The sequence below is a fragment of the Electrona antarctica genome (assembly GCF_951216825.1).
Source record: "Electrona antarctica genome assembly, contig: SUPER_24_unloc_2, whole genome shotgun sequence".
Classification (NCBI taxonomy): Eukaryota; Metazoa; Chordata; class Actinopteri; order Myctophiformes; family Myctophidae; genus Electrona; species Electrona antarctica.
In genome coordinates this window covers 353,148-367,570 of record NW_027638774.1, presented here as the reverse complement: position 1 = coordinate 367,570, position 14,423 = coordinate 353,148, and the positions used below count along the sequence as shown (strand labels likewise).

The 14,423-nt window shown below is 41.7% G+C and overlaps 1 long non-coding RNA gene across 1 annotated transcript; it reads right to left on the bottom strand.

Moving 5' to 3' along the window:
* Positions 1-2,969: 2,969 nt before the first annotated feature.
* On the bottom strand, positions 2,970-13,639 carry LOC306917713. Its single transcript, XR_013789229.1, has 5 exons — positions 13,409-13,639; positions 8,701-8,845; positions 7,067-7,165; positions 6,204-6,437; positions 2,970-4,730 (listed from the first exon to the last, which is right to left on the bottom strand). It is a non-coding gene; the product is annotated as an uncharacterized lncRNA (long non-coding RNA).
* Between the last annotated feature and the right edge of the window lie 784 nt (positions 13,640-14,423).

Here is a 14,423-nt window from a genome sequence, read left to right as displayed (position 1 = left end):
TAACGTCTGTCCCAACAGCCAAGAACCTTGGTGTTGTCCTGGACAGTCAGCTCTCGTTTAAAACTCACATCACAGCTGTCACTCGATCCTGTAGGTTCACACTCTATAACATACGACGAATTAGACCGTTCCTCACCCAGGAATCAGCCCAGCTCCTAATCCAGACAACAGTCTTGTCAAAACTTGACTATTGTAATTCGCTCCTTACTGGCCTACCGGCATGTGCACTTAAGCCTCTCCAAATGATCCAAAATGCCGCAGCTCGTCTGGTCTTCAACCAGCCAAAATTCTCACATGTCTCCCCCCTGCTCCGCTCCCTGCACTGGCTCCCAGTCGCTGCCCGCACAGAATACAAAACTCTGATGCTGGCATTCAAAGCAACCAAAGGTATGGCTCCCCCATATCTTGCAAGCATGATTGAACCCTACAAACCCTCCCGCGCACTCAGATCAGCCAACGCAGGAAAGCTGGAAGTACCCTCACTAAAAACGCCGGGCCAACGCTCCACACGTCCCAAACTCTTCTTCCTTCTGGCCCCAAAACTGTGGAATGCACTCCCCGTTGCAGTCAGAACTGCGGCATCACTCCCAATCTTCCGCCATAGTCTGAAGACCCACCTTTTCAGACTCCATCATGGCCCATAGCACTTATCCTACCCCCTTAGATAGCACTTTTTAGACTTAGATAGCATTTGAAACAGACGTATAGCATGTCATGTAGACAGCACAATAATTGCATTGTATATAGTCATAGCACATCATAGTAGCCTACATATGTATAGCATAGTATAGTATATATGTATAGTTAATATGTATAGTGTCATTATATAGATATGTTCTAGTTTCGTTCTTAGCTTACGCATGTTTCTTGATAAATGCATTTTATATATGTGATGTATTCCCATACTTTTGTTCCTGCCTAATGTAAGTCGCTCTGGATTAAGAGCGTCTGCTAAATGCCTAAATTGTAAATTGTAAATTGTAAATTGTAATGAAGTTGGCCCATCTTCATACATAAACCATCTTTGATTCAACTACAGGTTGTCGAGGGCAAGAACAGTTGTCGAGAACGCCTTCGGGCACATGGCGAACCGCAGGGGTGTTTTCCTCTCCAGAATCCAACAACCGTTGACAACATTGTGCTTGCATGCTGTGCACTGGACAACTTCCTGGTAGAACAGCGTGGTGGTGGGGCTCATCTTATAAATATAAATATATAAGCAGTTGCTATACTGTATATTCCTTAGATACATTTAGAAAGAAGTTGATTTGCATTGGTGTATACCAATACCAGTGCTGCTTTGTTTTTATAGGTGGTGAGCACAATACATCTAATCAAGATGCACCTGAGATCTCCATCCATCAACTTCCACAGGCTGCACTGCCACGAGGAAGAAGAAATGAAAGAGAGCCAACAACAGAAGCAAAGCACAATAGACATTATTTGCCAGTAAGTCAACTCAAGTGTTGTACAGGAATTGGTGTTGACGCAAAAGAAACACCAATTTATCCTCGTTTGCAACTGTCCAGACCTCCGAATGCTTAGGTGGCATGTTGTTGTTGTTGGGGTTGAATTAAATGGGATAATTGATGAATGATGAGTGACGCAGCTCGTTTATTACATCTGTGTGCAGCGCGAGCGGTCGAGTTCCCAATGCACACGTTCGCACTTTACTTATTGGCGTCCTTTCACATACAGAAGCATAACTGCTACCTTTTTAAACGCATTTTAAAATGTTACGTTTTTTTTGTATAGCCTACTGTTTAAATAGTTTTGAGGAAAGAAATGCTGTTTGTCCAAAAGCTACTGTACAAATATATTTATTTCCTAAAAGCTTTATACTCATAAGCAATACATAATGACCCAATGTGACATAGCTGTTTTTATTATATTATATAGTATTATATTTGACAGTTGCTTTGGCAATGTTAATATTTTTCTCTGCCAATACAGCGCCTTAGAATTGAATCACTTGCGTCGCCTTGCAACTACAACCACGTGCCGACGTGCGACGGGACATATCACACCAGTGCGACAAAGTGAACCCATTTAGGCGTGAGGACGATTAAAAATAAAAAAAAGACTTCTGAATTCTAACAGTTGTCTGAAAAACCCATGTTTCTATGTCAGTGGTTCTCAACCTTTCCATGTCAAGGTCCCCTGGAATTATCTGTATTTGGCCACAGACCCCAATCTGAAAATATGTTGTTCCAGGGACCTCCCAGAAGCAAAGATTTGAGTTAAAAACGCTCTGAAAGAATATATATTCAAAGATTTGCGACACATTTTCACGATTTAAAGAAAATAGCAGATCTACAAGCTCGTAGTGCGGCACTTGGTGCTGCGCTATGAGCTTGTAGATCTGCTATTTTTCAATAGCAGATCTATTGAAAGATCTATTAAAACATCAAAAGGGGTTCCCGTTCAGAATGGGCTTGGCCAATAAGATGGCGAATGTTCGATGCTAATAGGTAGCTAGTAGACAAAAACCTCTGCGCGTTCCCGTATCATGGAGGAATAACTTCAAGGAGGCGCCTCCTAGCGGACAGGGGTTTTCCCAAATCCCTCAAATCACTGAATATAGCTTTAAATAATGACGATGATAGTTAAATAGAATCGTAACTGTGATGCATATGTGGCTTTGTTATGGTCCAAAGGTACATTATAAGATGTAGCGGACACCCCTGATCTACACAAACCCAGCAGCTTGTGAGCACTTTACTGCACCATCATTTACTGCATATCAATGAACATAATTATTGCATGAATGTTAATGCATATGACTTGTTAAATACTGACAAATGTGGACACACACTGATGCTCATATTGTACTACCAGTAACCTATGAGCTGGAGGGAATAATGCAAGATAAAATAAAAATGAAATTCCATCATGTTGAATAGAAAATAACATCGATGATACACAAGAAATTAAACTCCATCACAAGAAACTATTAATGGGTATTTTATTCTGTCATGTTGATATTGTCAGAATACACATGTAATTCCTCTGCTTTTGCATAAATCATCCTGGATTAGACTGACTGATCATTATGTCTTAAACTAAAGGCTTTTAGCCTGTATGAGTCTTCATGTGTCTTTTTAGATTACTTGCCCGAGTAAAGCCTTTACCACAAACTGTACAAGAGAATGGCCTTTCGCCTGTATGAATCCTCATGTGTGTTTTTATCATGTGTCTTTTTAGATTACTTGCCCGAGTAAAGCCTTTACCACAAACTGTACAAGAGAATGGCCTTTCGCCTGTATGAATCCTCATGTGTGTTTTTAGATTACTCATGTCCACAAAGCCTTTACCACATACTGTACAAGAAAATGGCTTTTCGCCTGTATGAGTCATCATGTGTGTTTTTAGACTACGTGTGTTAACACAGCCTTTACCACATACTGTACAAGATAATGGCTTTTCACCTGTATGAATCATCATGTGTGTTTTTAGACTACCCTCCTGAGTAAAGCATGTACCACATTCTGTACAAGAGAATGGCTTTTCACCTGTATGAATCATCATGTGTGTTTTTAGATTACCCGCCTGAGTAAAGCATGTACCACATTCTGTACAAGAGAATGGCCTTTCGCCTGTATGAACCCTCATGTGTATTTTTAGATCCCCTGTGTCAACACAGCCTTTACCACATACTGTACAAGAAAATGGCTTTTCACCTGTATGAATCATCATGTGTGTTTTTAGATTAACCGCCTGAGCAAAGCCTGTACCACATACTGTACAAGAAAATGGCCTTTCGCCAGTATGAGTCATCATGTGTGATTTTAGATGACCCACCAGAGTAAAGCCTGTACCACATTCTGTACAAGAGAATGGCTTTTCACCTGTATGAATCATCATGTGTGTTTTTAGCTGACTTGTGTTAACACAGCCTTTACCACATACTGTACAAGAGAATGGCTTTTCACCTGTATGAATCATCATGTGTGTTTTTAGATTACTCACCTGAGTAAAGCCTGTACCACAAACTGTACAAGAGAATGGCCTTTCACCTGTATGAATCCTCATGTGTGTTTTTAGACTACCCGCCTGAGTAAAGCCTGTACCACAAATTGTACAAGAGAATGGCCTTTCACCTGTATGAATCCTCATGTGTGTTTTTAGATTACTTGTGTTAACACAGCCTTTACCACATACTGTACAAGAAAATGGCTTTTGACCTGTATGAGTCATCATGTGTGATTTTAGAGTCCACTTTAGATTAAACATTTTTCCACATTCTGTACAATTAAAACTTTTCTTCCCTGTGTGACTCCTCATGGAGTCAGTTTGTTTCGATGATTTCAGGTCCTGGGACAGTTTGCGCTGTCCTCCCACATTTTTTGTGTTTTGTGATTGCAGTGTGTTTAAAGCCGAGTGATCTCCACTAGTCTCCTCCCACTCATCACTGTCTTCAGTGTCACAATCAGAACAGTGTGAAGAGAGGAGCTGGTTGTCAATGGTTGATTGTGATGTTCCACAGTCCTCTACATCAGCTTGTGTTTTCATGTGTACAGTTGAGGTGCCGGCTACAGGCTCTGTCTCTCTGTTTTCGTCATCTTCTGCACTTTTCACTGCTAGTAATATCAACACTGCTCCACCAGCCTCTTCTGGTCTTTGAAGTAAGTCCTCTTGTTCCTCTTTCATCTCTGGAGCTTGTGGTTCCTCCTGGACCAGACAGGAGCTCCTCTCCTCTTCATGTGGAACCTCCTCTTTACACAGAAAGTCTACAAAAAAACAAATACAATGTGTTATGACCCTTATGGTCTAGGAGCAAAGGCCCAGCAAAATATTCAAAAAGAAGGACAACCAGATTAGCTTGTAGAGTGGCTATTTTCGGTGTGGGACCCCGTGATATGACAAAGGATATATTTGGCTTTACACTTCAGGCTTATTTTGTCTTATGGCAGCGTTGCTCGCTGAAAGTATCTGACCTACAAGCAAGCTCGCAGTGCATTGTGATGAGACACGCTGTGGACTTTATCTTTCAGCAGAGTGACAAAGTCGTCAGAACTTCTTCAGTACCGTCATGATGAGGTAAGGCAACAAAGGTGTAAGAACGAGACGCCATATTATCGATTGTAGCATATTTGTCATTTACACTTAAATGCCTCATTTTGAATGATGTTGATATGGCGCTGCACTAGTATAGCCTTTGTGTTATTGACATGTTTGTGGTCTGGCGGCTGGGGTTTTGTGAGGCGTGTTACCTTGCATGACTTGGATGTTTCCACAAACACTGCTTGCAAATTATGACTCATTAATTCACACCTGATTGCGTTCCTTTAAGTAGCCTACTACACCCAGCGTGAGCATGTTTTTTAGGGGCTTGCGTTCTTGTATTCTTCGTTCTTGTTATCGGACCCTACAAACTCTCCTGCGTGCTCAGATCAGCCAACGCAGGGAAGCTGGAAGTACATTCACTATTAACTATTCACAAAATTGAACCATATAGCCTGCTATAGGCTACAGCTAAACGCAGCAACTCACTGTATATATTTATATATTATATTTTTTGTACTTGATTGGGTTTCGACTATAGTGCAATTAGAAAAACCTCCTGTGGATAGGTGCTGAAAAATAGCACTCGTGCAATATACACTTTAAGCAATGCATCTGGTTCGTCCAATGTGATTGTGATGTCCATGTCAAATTAACGGACAGAACATAACAGCAATTCCTACATTGCAGCTAATTGCAATGTGTTGTGAGCTTGTGGATTGACTATTTCAGGCAACTGTTCCCCCCACAATATACTGTAGGTATACTAGGGTTCAAATGGTTAAACCTCAAATGAAGAAGCTGATTAAAAGCCAGTCAGAGATCTGTCATCTTACACAGTTCAGACTCACAGAGCCATTTCTAGACACCTCGTCTTCTACAGAGACACACCATGAAAATCTGTTTGAGACCTACTTACTGTAAAGAAAATCACATGGTGAACTTATATTGTCAAGTTTACTTTCTCATTGCATTTGTGCAAAATATGATGTTGCTTTTGTTTATGGTAATAAGAAAATAATCTTTCTAAATTAAATTTGAGAGATATTCCAATGATGGAGTTTCATATTGGCATATTATCAGTGTCCTGATATGTTTTGCCATTGTTATTGTAGTGAAAATAACTTTAAATAAGACATTGTGGCAGCCCGACAGAACAGAAAATAGGAGGAGAAAAAGGAAGAGCACATGAAACTTACTGAGGTGTTGGTGGTCTTCAGGTTCCTGTTTAATAGAAATGTCTTCAGGTTCCTGTTTAATAGAAATGTCTTCAGGTTCCTGTTTAATAGAAATGTCTTCAGGTTCCTGTTTAATAGAAATGTCTTCAGGTTCCTGTTTAATAGAAACGTCTTCAGGTTCCTGTTTAATAGAAACGTCCGTGGCTGAGTCTGGAGAGTTCATCTTCACCTGCAGTCTGGACTCCACACACTGGTCTGAAATGCAGCAAGTGAATAAGGAATTTAATAACCGGAGACCTAGTGGAGAATACTAATAACAATAATAATATTATTGTTATTAGTATTCTCCACTAGGTCTCCAGTAACCTCGCCTCACCAGGCTTTCCACCACCTCGGAGGAAAGCCTGGTCTCCGTTTCAAAAATCAGTATGATCCGGTCGGGAGCGGATGATATTGTTACATCATGTAAAGTCAGGAACAATCAAACGGAACTTCCTTTTCCCTCAAACCGGAAGAATAACAATAAAAAAATCGGTTTGAGGGAAAAGGAAGTTGTCGACTACAAAATAATACTACAACATGGCGTAACAATATAATCCGCCCCCGACAGGATCATATACCCTAAATGAAATGGTGCACAGGCTAGGTCTCCAGTGAGAATAAAACTGGCCTGCCATCCACTCCCATGTTAGAGAAATTTCTAGAACACTCATATTGGAACACCCCCTTCCTGTATCGTCCCACTTCACCCGAGACCACCATTCAATTTTCAATGGACTTTAACTATTGAACTGATGGGTGGATTTACAAGCCGTTTCGGTTGCAGCAACAGCTGTTGTTATGTGACAATGAACACCTTGAAGCTGGAAAAGAGAGAGACTTACTGAGGTCTGGCTGCTCTTCAGGTTCCTCCTGTTTCACTGAAACAGGTCTGGCTGGGTCTGGAGAATTCATCTGAGCCTGCTGTCTGGACTTCTCTGAGTCTGGAAAGAAACCATTGAAATCCCAGAGGAGTTTAGGATTAACTAAAACCAGAAACTGCTCTGAGCTTAATAATAATAACATAATTTATTTTTGTTGTGGATGTACGTAATGTATATTTATAAATCTGATCCGGTTCATTTCCGCAGGGGCGTAACTAGCGTGACGCAGACAAAGCAACTGCGTTGGGGCTCAGTAGCAAGGGGGGCGACACACGGCCGCCCAACCGTGCTGTCGGTAAAATAAAATTATAAATACATACAGAGATGCAATAACAGTTGAGTTGACCAACGTCAACTGATGGTGGCTGCTGCTAGCACACAGCCACACACCATAGGCACACACGTGCCTCGCCTCCCAATTACAACAGCTCTGGTGGAGAATAACATGAAGTCAGAAGTGGAGAGTGTGCAGTGGGCTCTCCCGAGTCCAGACTGGATGCTGCTGCTCTGTTCACAAATCCAAACTACTGTACAGTGCCCCGCTGTTTATAAACCAAAACGCAGACCGTGCAAGGGAGGGTGGTGTCTGGTTAGGGCTGACCTCAAAAAATCGATTAATCGACATTCGATCGATACGCACGGGAGTCGATCTTGAAATAAAAAATCGAATAGCCTCCTCCGTCCTCACGTGTTAATTAACAAGGAAGTCAACAATTGCAGCTACAGTCATTGCCACCACGACCACTGTGGTGGAAAAATAATGTGCCACGCAAAGTTGGCACCTATATAGCGAAGAGGATTCTATCCATCCCCGATTCCCTGCCACTATACAACCCCTTCGGAGCGCATCTTCTCCAAAGTGGGATTTATTGTCTCTTTTCTGCACTAATATAAGTACGGTAACTAACTATAATATGCCTGGGTGCTGTGCGAACAGTGAATAATTATATCGTTTCTTACCTCGTGGCTCGTGCTGGTTTGAAGAAAGAAGAATTATAGGCCTAATCCAATAATTATAATCCAAGGTTTGTTTGTCTGGAGAATGGAGATCCAACACTATGTCATATTATTAAAGTAAGTAAACTTTAAGAGCTGGTCAGTGAGAAGCTGCTCCGCTCTGCTAATTGATCTGACCTATAAACATCCGATCGTTGTTTTATTTATTTTAAGCCTAATTCATTGTGCGTCACTGCTTGCCTTTTGTTTCGAAGCGTTGATCTTCAAAAGCGTGATCGAAGGTCAGCCCTATGTCTGGTGCTGACCAGCGTGCGTGGGGGCCTACTGATGTCTAGTTACGCTGCTGCATTTCCAGTTGTATCTGTCGCTTAGCAACCTAAAGCCATTGATACGTTGGCGAAGAGCGCCATCTATGGTAAACCACTGAAAAGAACATTGAATGTAAAGCACAGTCTTTGGCAGTTCCGCATAAATAAAAATATCCGTTGTTGGCAGTCAATGTTTGTGCAGCAGCCACCCAAATGTAAAATAGACGTGGGCCGTGAGAGATTTCGGCAGATTGTCGCTATGGAAGCGATTAAATGTGCAATAGCTCATGGCTCACATGTTTAACTAGCTGTAAATAAAACGGTACATACCCATCCTGTACAACTTTACTACGGGTTGCAGCTTTGCATCAAACAGTCCATGTCGCTGGTCAATCTCCCGCTGTTCCTCTGACCGTGCTGAATATATTTTGGAGGCCATCTCTCCTGATGGCGTGAGATCTCCTCCTGTGGTGCTCTGTGGAAATCACCAACAGAAAATAATGTTTTAGTTCAATTCATCTGCACTATGAAAATAAGAAAGACAATGGTAAATAAATAAGGCCACACATTCATTCGGCGAACTAAAGGCTCGCTTCTGCCTCAATTAAAATGGCTGCTTAGGGACAATATGATATTTTAAAGAACGTGCCCACTGGACCGAAAGTGAAAACATTGACCAAAAATAGCAAATCTACAAGCTCGGGTCAAGTTGTGACGTGTTGTGAGCTTGTAGATCGGCTATTTTAGGTTTGGGAGTCCATATATTAGGTTTGGTGGTCCAAGTATAAAGGGTTTAGTGGTTAAACTGAAGTGACATTGATACATTTTAAATATTAAAGTATTCTGCAGCACCACTGGACTTGTGTCACGGCACCACACTGGACTAGTCACTGTAGGTTCATAATTCATATTTTTCATTCAATACGTACACATGTTTCATTAAATAAAATAACCAATTGATCAGCCTCTAAGCTGCATCTGCGCGTGCACGTGATGTCGTTAAAACATAGCAACTCTGCACACCCGTTGTTAAGTGAGTGGTGCAACTCTGTGTGGGGGTCCCCGGAAGTTCCTGGCCCCCAGGAACGCGGCCAGGGTGCCGGCCCGGTTCCGGCGAGCCGCCCCGCATCCAAAACGGTCGAGAAATGACAGTTACCATGTAAGGGGTCCCTGGGGGGTCCCCGGAACATCCAGACCCCCAGGAACTTACTGTAGCCGAGTGATACTCAAACTCTGGCCCGCGGCACAATTTTGACTGGCCTACCAATCCAATGTGCTTAATGTCCTGATTGTCACGTATCCAACACACTTTAAACTGAGCAAATTGGACCTCCCGTTCCAGAGATAATGGCCAAAACGTCTTGGCCATTTCTTGGCCTTTCTCTAGAAAGACTGCAGTAGCACCATGAAATATCTGGGTTGACAAACACGCCTCTGTTTAACGTTGGGAGCGTTCGGAAATACCGCACCGGAGTGCAGCTGCGCAACAGTGACACTTGGTTGTGAAAACCAACCAAAAGCTATTTTTGTGCTCGGACACAGCCAGCCAGGGACAGAGCCTTTGTGTTCAAGGAGAGCCAGGGGGTGGGGTTCAGTGGGAGAAGGTGACTGGTGAAGGTATTTAATTTGATGCGTGCTCAGCCGTTTCGCCAGTGAGTGTACATTACCTCTTAAGGGCACTAATTACACCGCATGTACTGTTGAACGTCTGTTTTCTATTGTACAAAGAGTAAAAAGTGCACACAAAACTACAATGACAACATCTCGCCTAAATAGTCTGTGTCTCCTAGCGTTTGAGAGAGATTTAACTGAAGGTCTGAATAATAATCGCCAATATATAATAATATAATTAAGTAACGCCAGCCAGCGGGTAAATTGAACCACCCCCTTTATCTAGAAAACTAGAAAACTGTGTTGCCATGTGACCTTAAATCTAGTAAGCATCCATCATTTACACCTGTCTGTGAAGTTGGGAAGCACATGGGGAAAGTAGAAAACAATCTTTTGCACAAAAAACAGTTTTTTCTCGGTCAAATTTAGTTACAAAGCAAACTGTACCTAGGTCTAGAATGTAATATCATACACGTTGATGATTTGCCAATAGATAGAACCATGTGAATCATTTAGCAAATACATTGTCTGAAGTAGCTTATTCTAGTCATTGTTTTCTAAAATGGTGGATGTGGGAAAAATGAACCAATGTCTGGGGGTAAATTGAGTCAATGGGAATCACTATTCATATATTAAGTCTTTGCTACTCAAATTATACTGAATTACCTTTAATTTGAATGTACATACTCATTTAAGAGAAGTTTACAATATTGCAAATATAAGGTTCTGAATAACACACTATATTTAATTGTCTTAATATTGTTGAAATAATAAATAAACAAATAAGACTATTTGCAAAAGGGAAAACTGTTATATTATTATCGATAAGTGAATACATTATCTGTTCAAGTTTAAGCTTTTAACATTAAAATATCATGTGGTTCAACTTAACCCTCGACTTGGATCAACTTACACCTTATACCCAGGGGGCAAAGGGGGTTGACCTGCATTTGTCATAACATACAAAGTTGTCCACCAAAAATAATATCTATGACCCAGTAGGATCACAACCTATATGGACAACCCGGTAAATTTTTGGGCCAAAGTCCAATATGGCCGCCCCAATATTAGCCCCTATTAGTTATAATGGGGGGTGAATAGGGCAAAATTTTAAACTGAGTGATATTTCCACGAAACTTCTCAGGTTGATCAATGATATGAATATGAACATTTTTTGTATTGCAAGTTTCCATGAAATCCAATATGGCCGCCACAATATGGCCGCCACAATATTAGCACCAAGAAAATAGGTTTTGGCTCTAACTTCTGAACCAGATGAGCTAGAAATGCAAAGTTGGTGTCTATTTCATGGTTTCTGACCATGAGAGACTCAATGGAATACCTATTTTTATTATTGGGTGTGTCTGGACCCTTATTGTGCATATATACAAGATGGTGGCTACCCGCAATAGTGCTTTACCATGATTTCTACCATGATTGTTGACTGTTTTGGCAAACACAAGCAATATTAATCCATTGGCTAAGATTCATGGCACAGAAGGGACATATATTCTTGAGCTTGCATATTGTAAAAATGGCTGCAAACATGAATAAGAAAAGAGACATTACATTTCCTGTCAGATCCTATTACCCAGGGGGGCAAACCACCCCTTTTTGGATACCTGCATTTGCCATAACATCAAAGGTTGTCCACCAGAAATATATATGACCCAATAGAATCACAACCTATATGGACACACCTGGCACATGAGCAGATTTTCTGGCAGCCTTTGATACAGCTACATGATATTGTCTTGTTCATTGACATAGGCCAGGCTGGCTCTGTAGATGGACAGGGGACTGCATTGCCGTCACTGAGAGACCATTCAGACTCAGTGAAGGAAGGGATGTCCGGCTTGGCGATGCACGTCCCTGCCAGGGATGATTGTCAACATAAACAGAGGAAATGCCAACAAACAGTAGAACAAAACCAAAATACAGCCAGGGGGATGTCTTTCTGCAAAGAAACACCCCAAAACAATAATATCTTTCGTGGTTAGAAACCACAAGTTTGTATTTCTAGCTCATCTGGTTCAGAATTTAGAGCCAAACCTATTTTCTGTTTGCTAGTATTGTGGTGGCCATATTGGATATCATGGAAACTTCCAATACAAAAAATGATGGTATTCATATCATTGATCAACCTGTGAAGTTTCGTGGAAATATCCCTCAGTTAAAAATGTTGCCCTATTCACCTGCATTATAGGCTAATGTGGGCTAATATTGTGGCGGCCATATTGGATTTCCAGCAAAGAAATTGACCGGTGTGTCCATATAGGTTGTGATTCTATTGGGTCATAGATATTTCTGGTGGACAACCTTTGATGTTATGGCAAATGCAGGTATCCAAAAAAGGAGTGGTTTGCCCCCCTGGGTAAAAGGATCTGACAGGAAATGTAATGTCTCTTTTCTTTGTCATGTTTGCAGCCATTTTGACAATATGCAAGCTCAAGAAAATATGTTCCTTCTGTGCCATGAATCTTAGCCAATGGATTCATATTGCTTGTGTTTGCCAAAACAGTCAACAATCATGGTAGAAATCATGGTAAAGCACTATTTCGGGTAGCCATCTTGTAAATATGCACAATAAGGGTCCAGACACACCCAATAATGAAAATAGGTATTCCATTGAGTCTCTCATGGTCAGAAACCATGAAATAGACACCAAGTTTGCATTTCTAGCTCATCTGGTTCAGAAGTTAGAGCCAAAACCTATTTTCTTGGTGCTAATATTGTGGCGGCCATATTGTGGTGGCCATATTGGATTTCATGGAAACTTTCAATACAAAAAATGTTCGTATTCATATCATTGATCAACCTGAGAAGTTTCGTGGAAATATCTCTCCGTTTAAAACTTTGCCCTATTCACCCCCCATTATAACTAATAGGGGCTAATATTGGGGCGGCCATATTGGACTTTGGCCCAAAAATTGACCGGGTTGTCCATATAGGTTGTGATCCTATGGGGTCATAGATATTATTTCTGGTGGACAACTTTGTATGTTATGACAAATGCAGGTTTCCTAAAAAAAGGGTGGTTTGCCCCCTGGGTATTACCTGGGGAAAATTGAGCCACATGACACACATTTTTAAAAAAGGTCATATTTTCATGGCCCTTTGTCATAGATGCTTACTCATCATTTCAATTGATAGAAGACATCATGAAATATGGGTAGATCATTGGATTTGACTGCCATCTAATTTTGCCTTGCTTCCAGGACAACTTAAGCAAAAAGTGGTTAATCTTACCCCGTTCTCCCCTAACTAGTTAACCAGGGAGAAAGGAGAAAAAAATACCTGTTTTTTACTGGGGTAACTACTGGTTGTTTATGATCACATTTACAAGCAAGCAGAGAAATACGATTGATGTTCCATCTTAAAAGACGAGTCAAAGACAAACGGATGAAGCACAACGTCAATAGTTTACCTGCTGTGTTTCCGTGGTCGAGCTGCTAACAAACGTCCTCCTGCTGCTTAACGACCACACTGTTTTGAAACGACACGTTTTTACTTTTCTTTGTTTGTTAAAGTGTCAACAGCAGGGCTAACGATGTCGGATCTTTGGTTTAAACTTCCCGAAATGTATGCATCAAAATGCCACCGCGCAGTCAACACACCGCCATGTTGTTTTCACAACTGCATTGTGGGTAACGGTGTTCTGCTTCTTCTTCTTTTTTTGGATTTCCGGCTGTGTGGACGCCGCGAGGCGTATTACTAAGGTATTACTGCCCTCCACAGGTTGGGAATATAATGTCTCCTTTGGCATCCTCAGTGAAACATTACAGTGCCCACCCGAACTTTCCCCTTACTGATATTTCGGTTCTATTTTTCAGCCGCATTTGGCTGAGTCAGGGTACACCCCTCTCTCAATGTGTTGTCCAGTTCTTCAGCACTTATGTCTTCCACATTTAAAAATATCTTTGCTGCTTCCAGCACCATCTTTATGTAACCCCTAGAGGGAGGCAGAGATTAAGTGACAGGGGTATTTAAAGCCTTTCTGAGCAGGCAGGTAGCAGGTCCGAAAGCTGTGGGGCCTCACAACACTGGGTGAGGGGTGCGTTCAAGGGGGCAGGCAGACTTTCCAACGTTGAAGCTCTGGGTCCTAGTGGTAGGAGGAGGGACTACAGGCGGACCCGTGGATTCATGACCGGGAAACCCCGTGCAGCTGGGCTTTAACGTTGAGCGCTCGGTTGCCCTACGTCACTCAGGACCTCAAAGTTGAGGTCCTGGGAGGGACTTCCGGCAGTCTTCCGGGTGCTTCAAAACGCCACTGAGCAACTTCCACTGACATGAATAGCTGGGGGGGCGGAGCTTCGCGCCAGTTCAGTCTCTATTATAAATATACTCTATGGGTGCGTTGCTCCCCTGCTTGCGGTTATGTTTAGGTTAGAGTTAGAGATAGGGTTAGTACTAGTCATAGAGTACTAGTAGGCATAAACACT